Genomic DNA, 15,847 nt, shown 5'->3' on the forward strand with positions numbered 1-15,847 from the left:
GATAACAGACACATGAAAAGATGTTCAACATCACTCATCATCAGGAAAACAAAATCAAAACCACAACGAGATACCACCTCACGCTTGTCAGAAAGGCTAAAATTAACACTCAGGCAACAACAGATGTTGGTGAGGATGCAGAGAAAGAGGATCTCTTTTTCACTGCTGGTTGGAATGCAAACTGGTGCAGCCATTCTGGAAAACAATATGTAGGGTCCTCAAAAAATTAAAAATAGTGCTACCCCATGACCCAGAAATTTCACTGGTATTTATCCAAAATATACCAAAAAATGCTAATTTTTATGAAACAAAACAGATGAACATAGAGTGAGGGAAGCAAAAATAAGCTAAAAGCAGGATGGAGACAAACCATAAGGGACTTTTAAATACTGAGAACAAACTGAAAGTTTCTGGTGAGGTGTTGGGTTGGGGGAAAGGCTAAAGGGGTGAGGGACATTAAGGAGGACTATTGTTGGGATGAGCACTGAGTGTTATATGTAAGTGATGAATCACTAAATTCTATTTCTTAAATCACTATTACATTATATGTTAACTAACTTGGATTTAAATACAAGAAAAAAAGGCAAAAAAAAAAAAAAAAGAACCACTATTTCTGGTCCAACTACAATGTTGGTTCCATTTGGGGAAATGTTACTGGGAGCTCATAATAGGTAATATGGGCCTAAGAGAGTGTTCTCAGGCATTCCAAGCAGATAGCATCATTATTGATTGGCTGATAATAACACAAAAGAGCACTGCATGGAACATATCAGCCAAAAATATAATAGAAAAATATTTACTCATTGTCTAGAATCAGTAATTTTAATAATACTGCATATTGGATGTGAGGACGTTACTGGACTGGATCACAGCGTTACAGTTGTAATAATCGATTATGAAGTGCCCTTTTTCTTCTCCATTTTTAAAACATGCAAAATTGGATTAAAGTCAAGAGCAATGCATATAATACCTCTTTGTTAATTATGTTTTATAGAGGTCTTAATTCTTGAATGTCCTATTTAATTTACATTCAGGGTCTAGTACATTTTATTAATAAGTTTGTAAATGCCAAAGATATAGCTTAATTTTAATGCATTATTCATTGTATTATAGCATGAGTGCCGACTATGGCATATTTTAGGACAATGGGTGCTATGACTATGGGAACTTTAACTTCAGTTAAAGTAAGTTATACCTTATATAACAGTTGGTCAGGGGACAATTTGCAATAACAGCAAGGCAAAAAAACTGCACAAAGTTTATGTTCAGAATAATACCTTTTGTGGAGGGCCATGGTCCATGAGGCAGATACTCTCATAGTGACCCAATATATGACTCACAACTCAAGAGCATCTTTGAAAATCATTCTCCACCTACTCAGTGGGGTAGGCTTAAATGTGTGGGAAAAGAGCAAAAACTTGGTTTGCTCACTTCCTATCAGTGCTGTCTGCTCAGTGAATCAGAATCATTCTATGAAACTGGAAGGGAATTCATACTTGGCTTCCTCTAAAGGATCCTTTGGAAACCTACCTAGTTTATTAAGAAAACAGGTGTTCCTAAGAGTACTGTTAGAGACAATAGGCAAATAACACATCTCAGACCATAAATAAGGGAGGATTCAGCTTTCAAGTTCCAAATTAATGTTGGGACTTGAAGACCAGCTGGCAAAGGCAGACAGCAGTGGTATCAAGTGCAAGCAAGGCAGCACCTTCCCAGATTGATGTAAGTCTTGGTGTTATTCCAGTATGTTGAGGCAAGAAGATCAAGAGAAAACTGCCATTGAAAATATAATTTGTTACTCACAGTTTCCATGAGGATGGTGTACACACCACACACGGCCACCTGGGAAACACCTACATAATTAGGAGGTAGAAGGAATGGGATGAAAGAAAGGATAGGACTCTAAGAAAGAATAAGGCTCTATACTGGTAACTTTACATAGGAAAATGAGTTGTATATCTTCTCTAGAAGTTGGCTAGTCAGGGGAGGAATGGTCTCCTCAGGGTCAGTAAAACCCCAAATGCCAAAACACCAGAATGAAATACATGCTTAATAGCAATATGTTGCATTACTCTTTATAAACTGCAAAATGCTAGAGTGGGAAAAAGTAAATGCCAACAAGGTCCAGGAAAGTAAGTGAATGAATTGGCTAGTGAAGACTAGAGAGAATATGTCCTAGTTGGAAAGGGGCAGATCTACTCAGTCCTTGCCAGTTGTTGCTCTATGAGAATTTAGGGTCAGGAGGGCCATTTTGGAATTTTCGCAAGAAGCTAAAAGATACAATTTTATTTAAAATCTCACATTTTAAAAAGTTGGAAGCTGATATAATTTGTCTTTAATTTTTGTACACAAAAAATAATACATGACTTTATATTGAATTTGACCTTAACATCCAGTTTTATACCTCTGTTAAAAATAAATATATCATGACCATTAACACTGTAATCATCATTTTTACCATCACCATCATAATTGCTTTCATATATATTATTAAGTTCCTATGATGTATCAAAACTTATGTCAGTTATATTACATATATTATCTCATTTAATACTCACAATTAGTCCCTGATGTATCATATCATTTCCATTTTATGTGAGAAAACTTATGCTTGTAGCTCTCATGGGACATAGCAAAGTTGAGATTGAAATCTATGTCTGCTAGTGGTTTTATATATCTCTTAAAGTAGGGTTGTGGTTTCACCCAGGTGAAGCCAACCAAGAAGATCTCAGCTGTAGCCTCCTTTCTTCCACTGAGTGCTCACTTGTAGAGTGGTAGCATTTGATGGTTAATTTTTTATCCATCAACTTGAATGGACCATGGTACCTAGTTGCTGGTCAAACACCAGTGTAGATATTATTGTGAAGGCATTTTTTAGATGTCATTATTATTAAGTCAGTAGACTTTGAGCAAATTAGGTTATCCTTTATAACATGGGTAGGCTTTATATACTCAGTTGAAGCCTTTACAAAAAAAAAAAACTAAGATCCACCAGAGAAAAGGAATTTTGTCTCCATATTGCCCTCAGACTTGAGCTGCAGCATTAACTCTTCCTGGGGTCTCTAGCCTACCAATCTGCCCTACAAATTTCTGACTTACTAACGTTCATACTTGCATGAGCCAATTCCTAAAAGTAAAAAGTAAATCTCTCTCTCTCTCTCTTTCTGTCTCTACACACACACACACACACACACACACACACACACACACCCTACTAGTTCATTTTTTTTAAGAACCCGGAAGTACACATATTTTGGTACCAAGTGTAATTCTAGAAGAACAGAATCATAAGGATGCATTTTCTGAATTAGTCCCAACAGGCTCCAAAAGGTAGATATAAAGTATGACTCATGAAAAGTCATTCTAAAAAAAGTACATGACTTTTTCCCAATTTATATTCACAGAAATATGAGGGATATACGTAGGAATGGATAGTAAGCATGAGGTAATGGAACAGTGGAAGGAACACAAAGCTGGATGAGGCTGAGTTTATTGGCATGGGTTCACTAAGCAGATATCATAGATTTAATATTGTAACTCTAGGCATTATAAAGGACTATGGAAGTTTGTTTGATTGGTTGGGTGAAACATAAGCTAAGAGTGGGGCACAATAAATTTAGATGCCATAACTGTTTCAATACACTGTATGGGAAGGAATCCAAAGGCTATGGGTATTGGAACGTTAGAGAGGATTTATCATGTCAGATCCACTCAACTACCCTGGGAGATTCAGACAGCACACTTTTCACCACAATTATTGGAAATAAATTTGTGCAGGAAGAGTAGTCATCTTTGAGAAGCTCTTTGGAGAGCTTTCTAACTCTTCTCTGTAGGTCAGAAATTAGAATGAGACCTGCTACCACCAAACTGGGAAACCTAAATGCAATTGGGACAATCAGATTCTTTTGGTGGCAGAGGCCAAGTGGAGGCACTTAGTATCCAAGAGCAAGTTGGCATTGTTACCATAATGGACAGCACAGTCCAAGCAGCACTTAGAAGTCTGATTTGTAGACACTTATGCTTTTGGCTAGTTAATCAGGAAGTTCGTAAAAGTAAAAGAGATGGGCTGTCTACTAAATTCTTACATGGTCTGTAGAAGTGGAACAGTTATAGATCATGTGAGCAAAAGTCTAACTTAAATCATAAAAAACATAGAATCTTGGTTTCTCAATCATTTCCCATACTTGATCCAGTTTACAGATCCAGAACCCCTTGAATGAAGAGGAGGCCAGATCTTGAAGAACCTCACTGTGCTACCCAAAATGATGCTGTTAATCTTTCTCCCAGCCTTTCAACTATGGAACTATGACCTTTCATTGGGGTGATTGTTCACCGAAAAATAGGAAATAATAAGACCTTTGGGGGATTACTGGACGCTGTCTCTGACTTGAAACTAATTCCAAAAGACCCATAATGTCACAGTGGCCCACCAGTGTAGGGGCTAATGGAGGTTGATTGATGGAGTTATAGCTTAAGTCCATCTCACAGTGTATGTACGGGTCTGTAAGTTCATCCTATGGTTATTAAACCAGTCTGGAAGGTGTAATTGTATTAGACATACTCAGAAACTGGCAGATTCTCCTCGTTGGTTCTTGTGCTGTGGAGTGAGGGGTATTAGAGAAAAGGAAAGTCCTAGTGGAAGCTTCTGGAAGTAAGCATGTTTTTCTTTTTCTTTCTTTTCTTCTTTTTTTTTAATGATGCTTCAAAATCTTGGGGCCTTGCTGACACTGAAAAGGACTGCTCCTCATAGAATTATTTAATTCATAGGAATATCAAATAACTCCCTGGGAGAAAACCAGTTAATCCAGAGCCCATCTTCAACTAGTTCTTTTATTGTGCTCTCATAGGGCTCCCACCCACAGGCCCCTATTTATCTGTCTTTATCAACCTATGGCCAGGTACTCAGCAACTGGGGACAGCTTCTATACCTCAGAGCTCACTGACATTGTTCAAACTAGCCAATCCTAAGCCTCCATTACTCTACTTCATTCCTTCCTTTCTGGGGAAGCTATAATAAACTCTTTTGTCCATCTTTTTTCCCAATTAATTCCACTTCATGAGAGATTTCAGTGCTTCCCCATGTGGCCCTGTGTTTCATAGCATGTGCCTGTCTAGTAGGAACTGTGAGTAATGAACTACCATTTCAATGGCAATTATCTCACCACACCTGAATAATAATAAAACCTACATTTTAAAACCAGACTGTCTTTACTAAACCAAAAGCAATACGTATTCCTGTAGGGATTGTGGATAAAAATGCCATGAACAAGGAGTTGAAGGGCGCAGGATTGTTGACTGCCACCATAGTTCCATTAAACTGTATACTTTAAAACTGCCAACTATTTTACCAGCAAAAAAATGGGTTTATTCTGTAATAGCAGAGAATTTCAATTCTTGGGACAAGGTACAGCAAAACTATATTCAGGTCTGGAGAACCAAAGAGAAGAATGCTCTTTTACAGAGCAAAGGAGGAAGCTGGGACAGATGCTATAAACAAAAAGTCCACTGGAGTAAACTGGGAGTTCCAAGTGTAGTGGCTTTTTAAATTTTTTAAATGTTTATTTATTTCTGAGAGAGACACAGAGAACAAGTAGGGGAGGCACAGAGGGAAAGGGAGACACCAGAATCTGAAGCAGGCTCCAGGCTCTAAGCTGTCAGCACAGAACCCCACTTGGGGCTCGAACTCATGAACCACAAGATAAGGACCTGAACCAAAGTCAGATGATTAACCAACTGAACTACCCAGGCACCCCTGTAGTGGCCTTTTATTGGCTAAGTTGTGACAGTCTCTCATTGGCTGGGCTGCTGCTGGGGAAGGAGGAAACCTTTCTTATTCCTGCTGGGATTGTAAAGTAGTATCCACTAGCGAGGTAAATCTCTTCCTGTGGGGTCTCCAATTGAGGACTAGTGGCTGGGTATGAGGGCCCCCCTGCTGGCCTCCCAACTTCATTCTAAATGATATTTTCTTTTATATATTTTCACAAATCTTACTTACTTGGCCTGTTCAGGAAACAGATATATCTTAGAGAATAATTGCAGATTATCACAAGCTTATCTAGATGGCAACTTCTATTGTAACTGCTGTATCAGATATAGTTTCATTGCTTAAGCTGATAAACATATACTTCAGTACCTGGTATGTAGCTATTGATCTTGTAAATGCTCTTTTCTTCTATCTGCTATTAAAGACTATCAGAAGCAGTTGCTTTCAGCTGTCAAAGTAGCAACACACATTCACTATCTTACTTCAGGGGTGTATCAATTTAACTTGTGTCATAATTTAGTTCATAGGGATCTTGCTTACCTTTGTCTTCTATAAGATATCACACTGGTCGTACCTTGATGACATCATGCTGATTGAACTAGTGAGCAAGAAGTAGCAAGTACTCCAGAGTTATTGGTAAAACATGTGCAAGTCACAGTGTGGGAAATAAATCCAACTGAAATTCAGTGGCCTTCTACCTATAAGTCCAGTGGTATGGGGCATGTCAAGCTATCCCTTCCAGGATGAAGGGTGAATTGTTGCGTTGGCCCCTGCTACAACCAACGCTGAAACACAACACCCAGTGGGCATCCTTGAATTTTAGAGACAACATATTTGTCATTTGTATGTGTTAATCTAGCCCATCTAACAACTTACCCCCAAAACTTCTAGGTTTGAATGGAGCTCATAATAAGAGAAGGCTACTCAACAGATCCAAGCAGCCATACAAGCTTCTCTGGAAACTTGGACTATATGACACCACAGATCCAATGATATTTGATGTGTCAGTGACAGATAAAAATGACTTTGGCAGGTCCCTACAGATGAATCACAGCACCCAGGGTTTTCAAGAAAAGTTCTGCCATCCTCTGTTGATAACTACCCTCCTTCTGGGAAACAACTTTTAGTTGCTAGTGGGCCTTAGTAGAGAATGAAAGCCTAACTGTTGGATACTAAATTACCATGTTATGTGTTCATCATGAAACGGATATTGTTTTATTCACCAACCTATAAAGTTGGGTATGCACAGATGCATTCCACCATCAAACAGAAGTGGTATAGACACTACTGATTGAGAGTCTGCCTAAGATCAGGCTTAAGCAGGCCCAGGAGCACAAGTAATTTGCATGTGGAAGTGACCCAAATTTTCATAATTCTCATTCCTGTTACACTACCTTCTCTCTTCTGGCCGGTACCTGTGGTCTCACAGACAGTTCTCTACAATCAGCTGACAGAGAGAGACAATTCAGGCTCTGTTCACAGATAATTTGCATGTTATGCAGACGCCATGTGAAAATAAACAGCTGCAGCAATTACAAAGACTAAGATGCAGAGAAAACCTCCCAGTGAGCAGAATTTTGATAAGTATATATTATGGTTCACTCTGCGTGGAAGAAAAAATTACCAGACTTGAGATTATATACTGATTCCTAGGATGTGGCCATTGGTTTGGCTGGTTGGTCAGAGACTGGAAGGAACATTATTGGGAAATTGGTGATAAGGAGGTCTCAGAAAGAGGTATGTGGGTTGACCTTTTTTTTATTTTTCATGTTTTATATATTTATTCAGAAAGTCTTTCAACTATGGAAATATGCATTTTTAGCATATTTAGCATGAAATCTGATGTTCTGAAATCCCTTTTCCATGTAATTCTGTTTATTACAACGTTATAATCCTAGAGAAATTCTCTTATGTGAAGTTTTTAATACATTCAGATACTTTTCATGATGTCTGATGTGATCAGTAATAACGGTTGCAATGAAATATTTAGCTATGTTCATAATTCTCATAATCTAAAAACAACAGGAATTTATCTTATGTACAGGCAGCTATGAATTTATCAAGTAGTAACAGTCAATCAGAAAGGAACTGATCACCTTTTCTTTGATCAATTAGTATGTCCAGCTGAGAACCTGGGTAGGACTTCACAAGATGGCTAGCATCATAAGCCTTCCATTTACTTTGATCTGTTCCCAAATATCCACTAAAGGCTTTTTTACCCCAAGGGCAAAAAGATCACTGGGTGGCAAATTGGAGCAAATGTTGGCAGAGATTTGTACTTTCTAGGATTCTTCAAAGCACAAAGTTCCCCATGGAGTGTCCAAAAATAGACATCCTTTGGATATCCACTGGAAAATGGCATTTATGATTTGGAGAAGCTCCTCAGTTACATAAAAGTACATTCTGCAGTTAGTTTTCCAAGGATCTTCAGTGGCACCCACAAAAAAACCCAGCACTGGTGTCAAAGTCCCAGCTCTCATTTTCTCCTTTAATATTGCAACCACAAGGGCTGGTATCTTGAACAATGACAACAACCATGTTCTGAGGTATCTTGATGATAACAAGACTTTGACATAAAATTTTGTTTGGTGCAAGTTAAACCAGACAGCCAATATAGTGCAGGGCATTTTCCACTTTCTGCCTTTGGTGGTAGATAACAAAGTTCATTTTTCATTCAGCTCAACACTGTCATATTCAAAAAATGTCTGCAATTCTTTTGATGCTATTCTCCTGACCAATTGCTACTTGCTTTTTTGTCTGCACCAAGGGATAGATGATCCTTGGTGATTGATGGCAGTGGGGGGAGAAGAAGCAGCTGGAACCAGATCTTTCTGAATGGGCAAAATGTGAAAATATTTGAGTCCCATGTAAATGCTCAACAAAGGGTTCCCTTATCAGAGGAGGATGATTCTAACAATATAGTGGATATGATGACCCATTCTATGGATAGCAGTCAATGTTTTCCCCTGCCACCCATCATCACTCAATGGGCTCATGGATGCAGTGGCCATGTTGGCAGGGATGGAAGATATCATGGGCCCAACAACATGGATTTATGCTCAAAAAGGCCAATATGCTTATGGCTACTGCTGAGTGACCATTTACCAGCCATAGAGGCCAACACGGATTCTCTTATATGGCATCATTTCCCAGGGTGTTAAGCCAGCAAGCTGGTGGCAACTTGATTCCATTAGACTCCATCACAGCAGAGGTAGTGTTTCATTCTTTTCTTTTTTTTTTTAATTTTTTAATGTTTTTTTAAATTTATTTTGAGAGAAATATTGTGTGTGAGTGGGGGAGGGGTAGAGATGAGGGAGAGAGAGAATCCCAAGCAGGTTTGTGCTGTCAGCACAGAACCTGATGCAGGGTTGCATCTCATGAGCTAAGATTATGACCTGATCCAAGATCAAGAGTCAGATGCTTAACCACCTCAGCCACCCAGGTGCCCCAAGGTAGTGTTTCATTCTTATTGAAATATACACATACTCTAGATACATCTTTTCATTCCCGGTATGTAATGCTTTTGCCAAAATTACCTTCTGGAAACTTAATGAATGCCTTGCTCACCATTATGCTATTCCAACAACATTGCTTCTGATCAAGGAACTCATCATGTCACAGGAAATGAAATGTATCAATGATTCCATGTTCATGAAATTCATAATCATACCATGTTTTCCACCATCCTGAATCAGTTGCCATGACAGAACAGTGGAATGGCCTCTTTAAGACTTAGTTACAGTGCCAGGTAGATGACAGTACTTTGTGAGACTAAGGCAATGTTATAAATAAAGAGCATATATACTCTGAATCAACATTCAGTATGTTGCTGTTTTTCCTACAGCCAAGTTTCATGGGTCCAAGAAGCAAGGTGTAGCAGTGGGAGTGGCACCAGTCACTCTTACCTCTAGCAATCCACAGTGCAGAAGCTTTTTATCTTGATGAGGTCCCAATAGTTCATTTTTGCTTTTAATTCCCTTGCCTTTGGAAACCTGCTGAGCAAGAAATTGCTGTGTGCTCTTTAACTTCTTGGTGAGGTCAAAGATGTTGTTGCCTGTTTTCTCCTCTATAGTTTTTGTGGTTTCCTGTCTCACATTTAGGTCTTTCATCCATTTTGAGTTAATTTTGATGTATAGTGTAAGAAAGTGCTCCAGTTTTATTCTTCTGCATGTAGCTGTCCAGTTCTCCCAGCACCATTTGCTAAAGATGTCTGTTTTCCATTGGATACTCTTTCCTTCTTTGTCAAAGATTAGTTGACCATACACTTGTGGGTCTAGTTCTGGGTTCCCTATTTTATTCTATTGATCTATGTGTCTGTTTTTGTGCCAATACCATACTATCTTGAGGATTACAGCTTTGTAGTAGAGGATAAGTCTGGGATTGTGATCCCTCCTGCTTTGGTTTTCTTTTTCAACATCACTTTGGCTACTCAGGGTATTTTGTGATTCCATACAAATTTTAGAATTGTTTTATATGGCTCTGTGAAGAATGCTGGTGTTAGTTTGATAGGTATTGCATTGAATATGTAGATTGCTTTGGGTAGTATGGGCATTTTAACAATATTTGCTCTTCCTATCTAAGAGCATGGAATGTTTTTCCATTTCTTTGTGACTTATTCCAGTTCTTTCAAAAGCCTTCTATATTTTTCAGTGTATACATTTTTCACCTCTTTGATTAGATTTATTCCTAGGTATTTTATTGTTTTTGGTGCAGTTGTAAATGGGATCGGTTCCTTGATTTCTCATTCTGTTGCTTCATTATTGGTTTATAGGAATGCAACCGATTTCTGTGCATTGATTTTATACCCTGCAACTTTGCTGAATTCATGAATCAGTTCTAGCAGTTGTTTGGTGTAATCTTTTGGGTTTTCCATATAGAGTACCATGTCATCTGCAGAGTGAAATTTGACCTCTTCCTGACCGATTTGGATGCCTTATAGTTCTTTGTGTTGCCTGATTACTGAGACTTCCAATACTATGTTGAATAACAGTGACAAGAGTGGACATCCCTGTCTTGTTCCTGACCTTAGGGGGAAAACTCTCAGTTTTTCCCCATTGAGGATGATATTAGCAGTGGGTCTTTCATATATAGCTTTCATGGTCTTGAAGCATGATCCCTCTATCCCTACTTTCTTGAGGGTTTTTATCAAGAACAGTTGCTGTATTTTGTCAAATGTTTTCTCTGCATCTATGGAGAGGATTCTGTGCTTCTTGTCCTTTCTTTTATTGATGTGATGTACCACATTGATTGTTTTGTGGATGTTGAACCAGCCCTGCATCCCAGGTATAAATCCCATTTGGTCGTGGTGAATATATATATATTTTTTGATGTATTGTTGGAACCAGTTGGCTGATACCTTGCTGAGGATTTTTGCATCCATGTTCATCAGGGAAATTGGACTATAGTTCTTTTTAGTGGGATCTTTGTCTGGTTTTGGAATCAAGGTAATGCTGGCCTCATAGGATGAGTTTGGAAGTTTTCCTTCCATTTCTTTTTTTTTTTTTTTTTTTTTTTTTTTTTTTTTTGAACAGCTTCAAGAGAATAGGTGTTAACTCTTCCTTAAATGTTTGGAAGAATTCCCCTGGAAAGCCATATGACCCTGGACTCTAGTTTTTTTGAGAGACTTTTGATTACTAATTTGATATCTTTACCAGTTATGGGTCTGTTCAAATTTTCTATTTCTTCCTTTTTCAGTGCTGGCAGTATGTATGTTTCTAGGAATTTGTCCATTTCTTCCAGATTGACCATTTTATTGGCGTATAACTGCTCATAATATTCTTTTATTATTGTTTGTATTTCTGCTGTGTTGGTTGTGATCTCTCTTCTTTCATTCTTGATTTTATTTATTTGGATACTTTCTTTTTTATTTTTGATCAAACTAGCTAGGGGCTTATCGATTTTGTTAACTCTTTCAAAGAACCAGCTCCTGGTTTCTTTGATCTGTTCTACTGTTAGTTTTGTTTTGTTTTGTTTTGTTTTGTTTTGTTTTGTTTTTTGGTTTCAATAACATTGATTTCTGCTCTAATCTTTATTATCTCCTGTCTTCTGCTGGTTTTGGGTTTTATTTGCTGTTCTTTTCCAGTTCTTTAAGCTGTAAGGTTAGGTTGTGTATCTGAGACCTTTCTTCTTTCTTTAGGAAGGCCTGGGTTGCCATATACTTCCCTTTTGTGACCCCCTTTGTTGTGTCCCAGAGGTTTTGGGCTGTCGTGTTATCATTTTCATTGGCTTACATGTACTTTTTAATTTCCTCTTTAACTTCTTGGTGAGCCCATTAATTCTTTAGCAGGATGTTCTTTAGTCTCCAATATTTGTTATCTTTATAAATTTTTTTCTTGTGGTTGATTTGGAGTTTCATAGCATTCTGGTCTGAAACTATGCTGAGTATGATCTTAATCTTTTTGTATTGTTGCGGGCTGATTTGTGTCCCAGTATGTGATCTATTCTGGAGAACATTCCATGTGCTTGGGAGAAGAATGTATATTCTGCTGCTTTAGGATGATATGTCTGAATATATCTGTTATGTCCATCCAGCCCAGTGTGTCATTCAAAGCCATTGTTACCTTGTTGATTTCCTGTTTAGATGATCAGTACATTGTTGTAAGTGGGGTATTCAAGTTCCCTACCATTGTGGTATTATTACCAATGAGTTTCTTTATGTTTGTGATTGATTTATATATTTGGGTTCTGTCATGTTTGGGGCACAAATGTTTATAATTGCTAGGTCTTCTTGGTGGATAGACCCTTTAACAATGATATAATGCCCTTATTCATCTCTGGTTGTAGCCTTTATTTTAAAGTCTAGATTGTCTGATATAAATATGGCTACTTTGGCTTTCTTTTGTCGACCGTTAGTATGATGGATGGTTTTCCATTTCCATATTTTCAATCTGAAGGTGTCCTTAGGTCTAAAATGGATCTCTTGTAAACAGCATATAGATGGTACCATTTTGTTACCCTATGTATTTTGATTGGAGCATTGATCCATTGATGTTTAGAGTAAGTATTGAAAGATATGAATTTATTGCTATTGTGTTGTCTGTAGAGTGGAGTTTCTGGTAATGTTCTCCGGTCCTTTGTAGTCTTTGCTGCTTTTGGTCTTTTTTTTTTTTTTTTTTTTTTTGTCTTTTCTTCCCTCAGAGAGTCCCCCTTAAAATCTCTTGCAGGGCTGGTTTTGTGGTCACAAAGTCGTTTAATTTTTGTTTGGGAATTTTTTTGGGGGGGGGATTTAACTTCATCTTTTATTTTTTAAAATTTACATTCAAATTACTTAGCATATAGTGCAGCAATTGTTTCAGTAGATTCCTTAATATCCCTTACCCATTTAGCCCATCTCCCCTACCACAACCACTCCAGCAACCCTCTCTTTGTTCTCCATATTTATGAGTCTCTTTGTTTTGTCCCCCCTCTGTTTTTATATTATTTTTGTTTCCCTTCCCTTATGTTCATCTGTTTTGTCTCTTAAAGTCCTCATATGAGTGAAGTCATATGATTTTTGTCTTTCTCTGACTGACTAATTTCACTTAGCATAATACCCTCCAGTTCCATCCACGTAGTTGCAAATGGCAAGATTTCATTCTTTTTGATTGCTGAGTAATACTGCATTGTATATGTATACCACATTTTCTTTATCCATTCATCCATTGATGGACATTTGGGCTCTTTCCATACTTTGGCTATTGTTGATAGTACTGCTAAAAACTTGGGGTGCATGTGTCCCTTTGAAACACACACCTTCATTCCTTGGATAAATGCCTAGTAGTGCAATTGCTGGGTCGTAGGGTAGTTCTATTTTTAGTTATTTGAGGAACCTCCATACTGTTTTCCAGAGTGGCTGCACCAGCTTGCATTGCCACTAACAATGCAAAAGAGTTCCCTTTCCCCGCATCCTCACCAACATCTGTTGTTGCCTGAGGTGTTAATGTTAGCCATGCTGGCAGGTGTAAGTTTGTATCTCATTGTGGTTTTGATTTGTATTTCCCTGATGATGAGTGATGTGGAGCATTTTTTCATGTGTTGGTTGGCCCTCTGGATGTCTTCTTTGGACAAGTGTCTACTCATGTCTTTTGCCCATTTCTTCACTGGATTATTTGTTTTTTTGGGTGTTGAGTTTAATAAGTTCTTTATAGATTTTGGATACTAACCCTTTATCTGATATGTCATTTTCAAATATCTTCTCCCATTCTGTCAGTTGCCTTTTAGTTTTGCTGATGGTTTCCTTTGCTGTGAAGAAGCTTTTTATTTTGATGAGGTCCCAATAGTTCATTTTTGCTTTTGTTTCCCTTGCCTCTGGAGACGTGTTGAGTAAGACATTGCTGCGGGCAAGATCAGAGGTTTTTGCCTGCTTTCTCCTCGAGGATTTTGATGGCTTCCTGTCTTACATTGAGGTCTTTCATCCATTTTGAGTTTATTTTTGTGTATGGTGTAAGAAAGTGGTCCAGGTTCATTCTTCTGCATGTCATTGTCCAGTTTTCGAGCACCACTTGCTGAAGAGACTGTCTTAATTTCATTGGATATTCTTTCCTGCTTTGTCAAAGATTAGCTGGCCATACATTTGTGGGTCCGTTTCTGGGTTCTCTGTTATATCCCATTGATCTGAGTGTCTGTTCTTGTGCCAGTACCATACTGTCTTGATGATTACAGCTTTGTAATATAGCTTGAAGTCTGGGATTATGATGCCTCCTACTTAGGTTTTTTGTTTTTTGTTTTTTGTTTTTTTCAAGATCGCTTTGGCTATTCAGGATCTTTTCTGGTTCCATACAAATTTCAGGATTATTTGTTCTAGCTCTGTGAAGAATGCTGGTGTTACTTTGATAAGGATTCCATTGAATATGTAGATTGCTTTGGGTAGTATCGACATTTTAATGATATTTGTTCTTCCTATGCAGGAGCATGGAATCTTTTTCCATTTCTTTGTGTCTTCTTCAATTTCTTTCATCAGCTTTCCATAGTTTTCAGTGTATAGATTTTTCACCTCTTTGGTTAGATTTATTCCTAGGTATTTTATGGTTTTTGGTGCAATTGTAAATGGGATTGATTCCTTGATTTCTCTTTCTGTCACTTCATTGTTGGTGTATAGGAATGCAACCGATTTCTATGCATTGATTTTACATCCTGATGAATTCATGAATCAGTTCTAGCAGTTTTTTTCATGGAATCTTTTGGGTTTTCCATATAGAGTATCATGTCATCTGCAAAGAGTAAAAGTTTGACCTCCTCCTGGCCAATTTGGATGCCTTTTATTTCTTTGTGTTGTCTGATTGCAGAGGCTAAGACTTCCAATACTATGTTGAATAACAGTGGTGAGAGTGGACATCCCTGTCTTGTTCCTGACCTTAGGGGGAAAGCTCTCAGTTTTTCCCCATTGAGGATGGTATTAGCGGTGGGTTGCTCATATATGGCTTTTATCATCTTGAGTTATGCTCCTTCTATCCCTACTTTCTTGAGGGTTTTATCAAGAAAGGATGCTGTATTTTGTCAAATACTTTCTCTATATCTATTGAGAGGATCATATGGTTCTTGTCCTTTCTTTTACTGATGTGATGAATCACGTTAATTGTTTTGCGGATATTGAACCAGTCCTGCATCCCAGGTATAAATCCCACTTCATCGTGGTGAATAATATTTTTAATGTATTGTTGGATCCGGTTGGCTAATATCTTGTTGAGGATTTTTTAATCCATGTTCATCAGGGAAATTGGTCTATAGTTCTCCTTTTCAGTGGGGTCTCTGTCTGGTTTTGGAATCAGGGTAATGCTTGCTTCATAGAAAGAGTTTGGAAGTTTTCCTTCCATTTCTATTTTTTGAAACAGTTTTAAGAGAATAGGTGTTAACCCTTCTAACCCTAAATGTTTGGTAGAATTCCTCTGGAAAGCCATCTGGCCCTGGACTCTTGTTTTTTGGCATATTTTTTATTACTAATTTGATTTCCTAACTGTTTATGGGTATGTTCAAATTTTCTATTTCTTCCTGTTTCAGTTTACTAGTGTGTATGTTTCTAGGAATTTGTCCATTTCTTTAAGATTGCCCATTTTATTGGCATATAATTACTCAGGATATTCTCTTATTATTGTTTTCATTTTTGTT

The 15,847-nt window shown here is 37.8% G+C and overlaps 1 pseudogene; it reads right to left on the bottom strand.

Moving 5' to 3' along the window:
- Positions 1-7,650: 7,650 nt before the first annotated feature.
- The window catches only part of LOC112855494 (S-formylglutathione hydrolase pseudogene), a 28,723-nt pseudogene continuing 20,526 nt past the window's right edge, over positions 7,651-15,847 (bottom strand).

The sequence above is a fragment of the Puma concolor genome, chromosome B3 (genome assembly GCF_028749965.1).
Source record: "Puma concolor isolate L17-30 chromosome B3, mPumCon1.1.hap2, whole genome shotgun sequence".
In the NCBI taxonomy this organism is placed as follows: domain Eukaryota; kingdom Metazoa; phylum Chordata; class Mammalia; order Carnivora; family Felidae; genus Puma; species Puma concolor.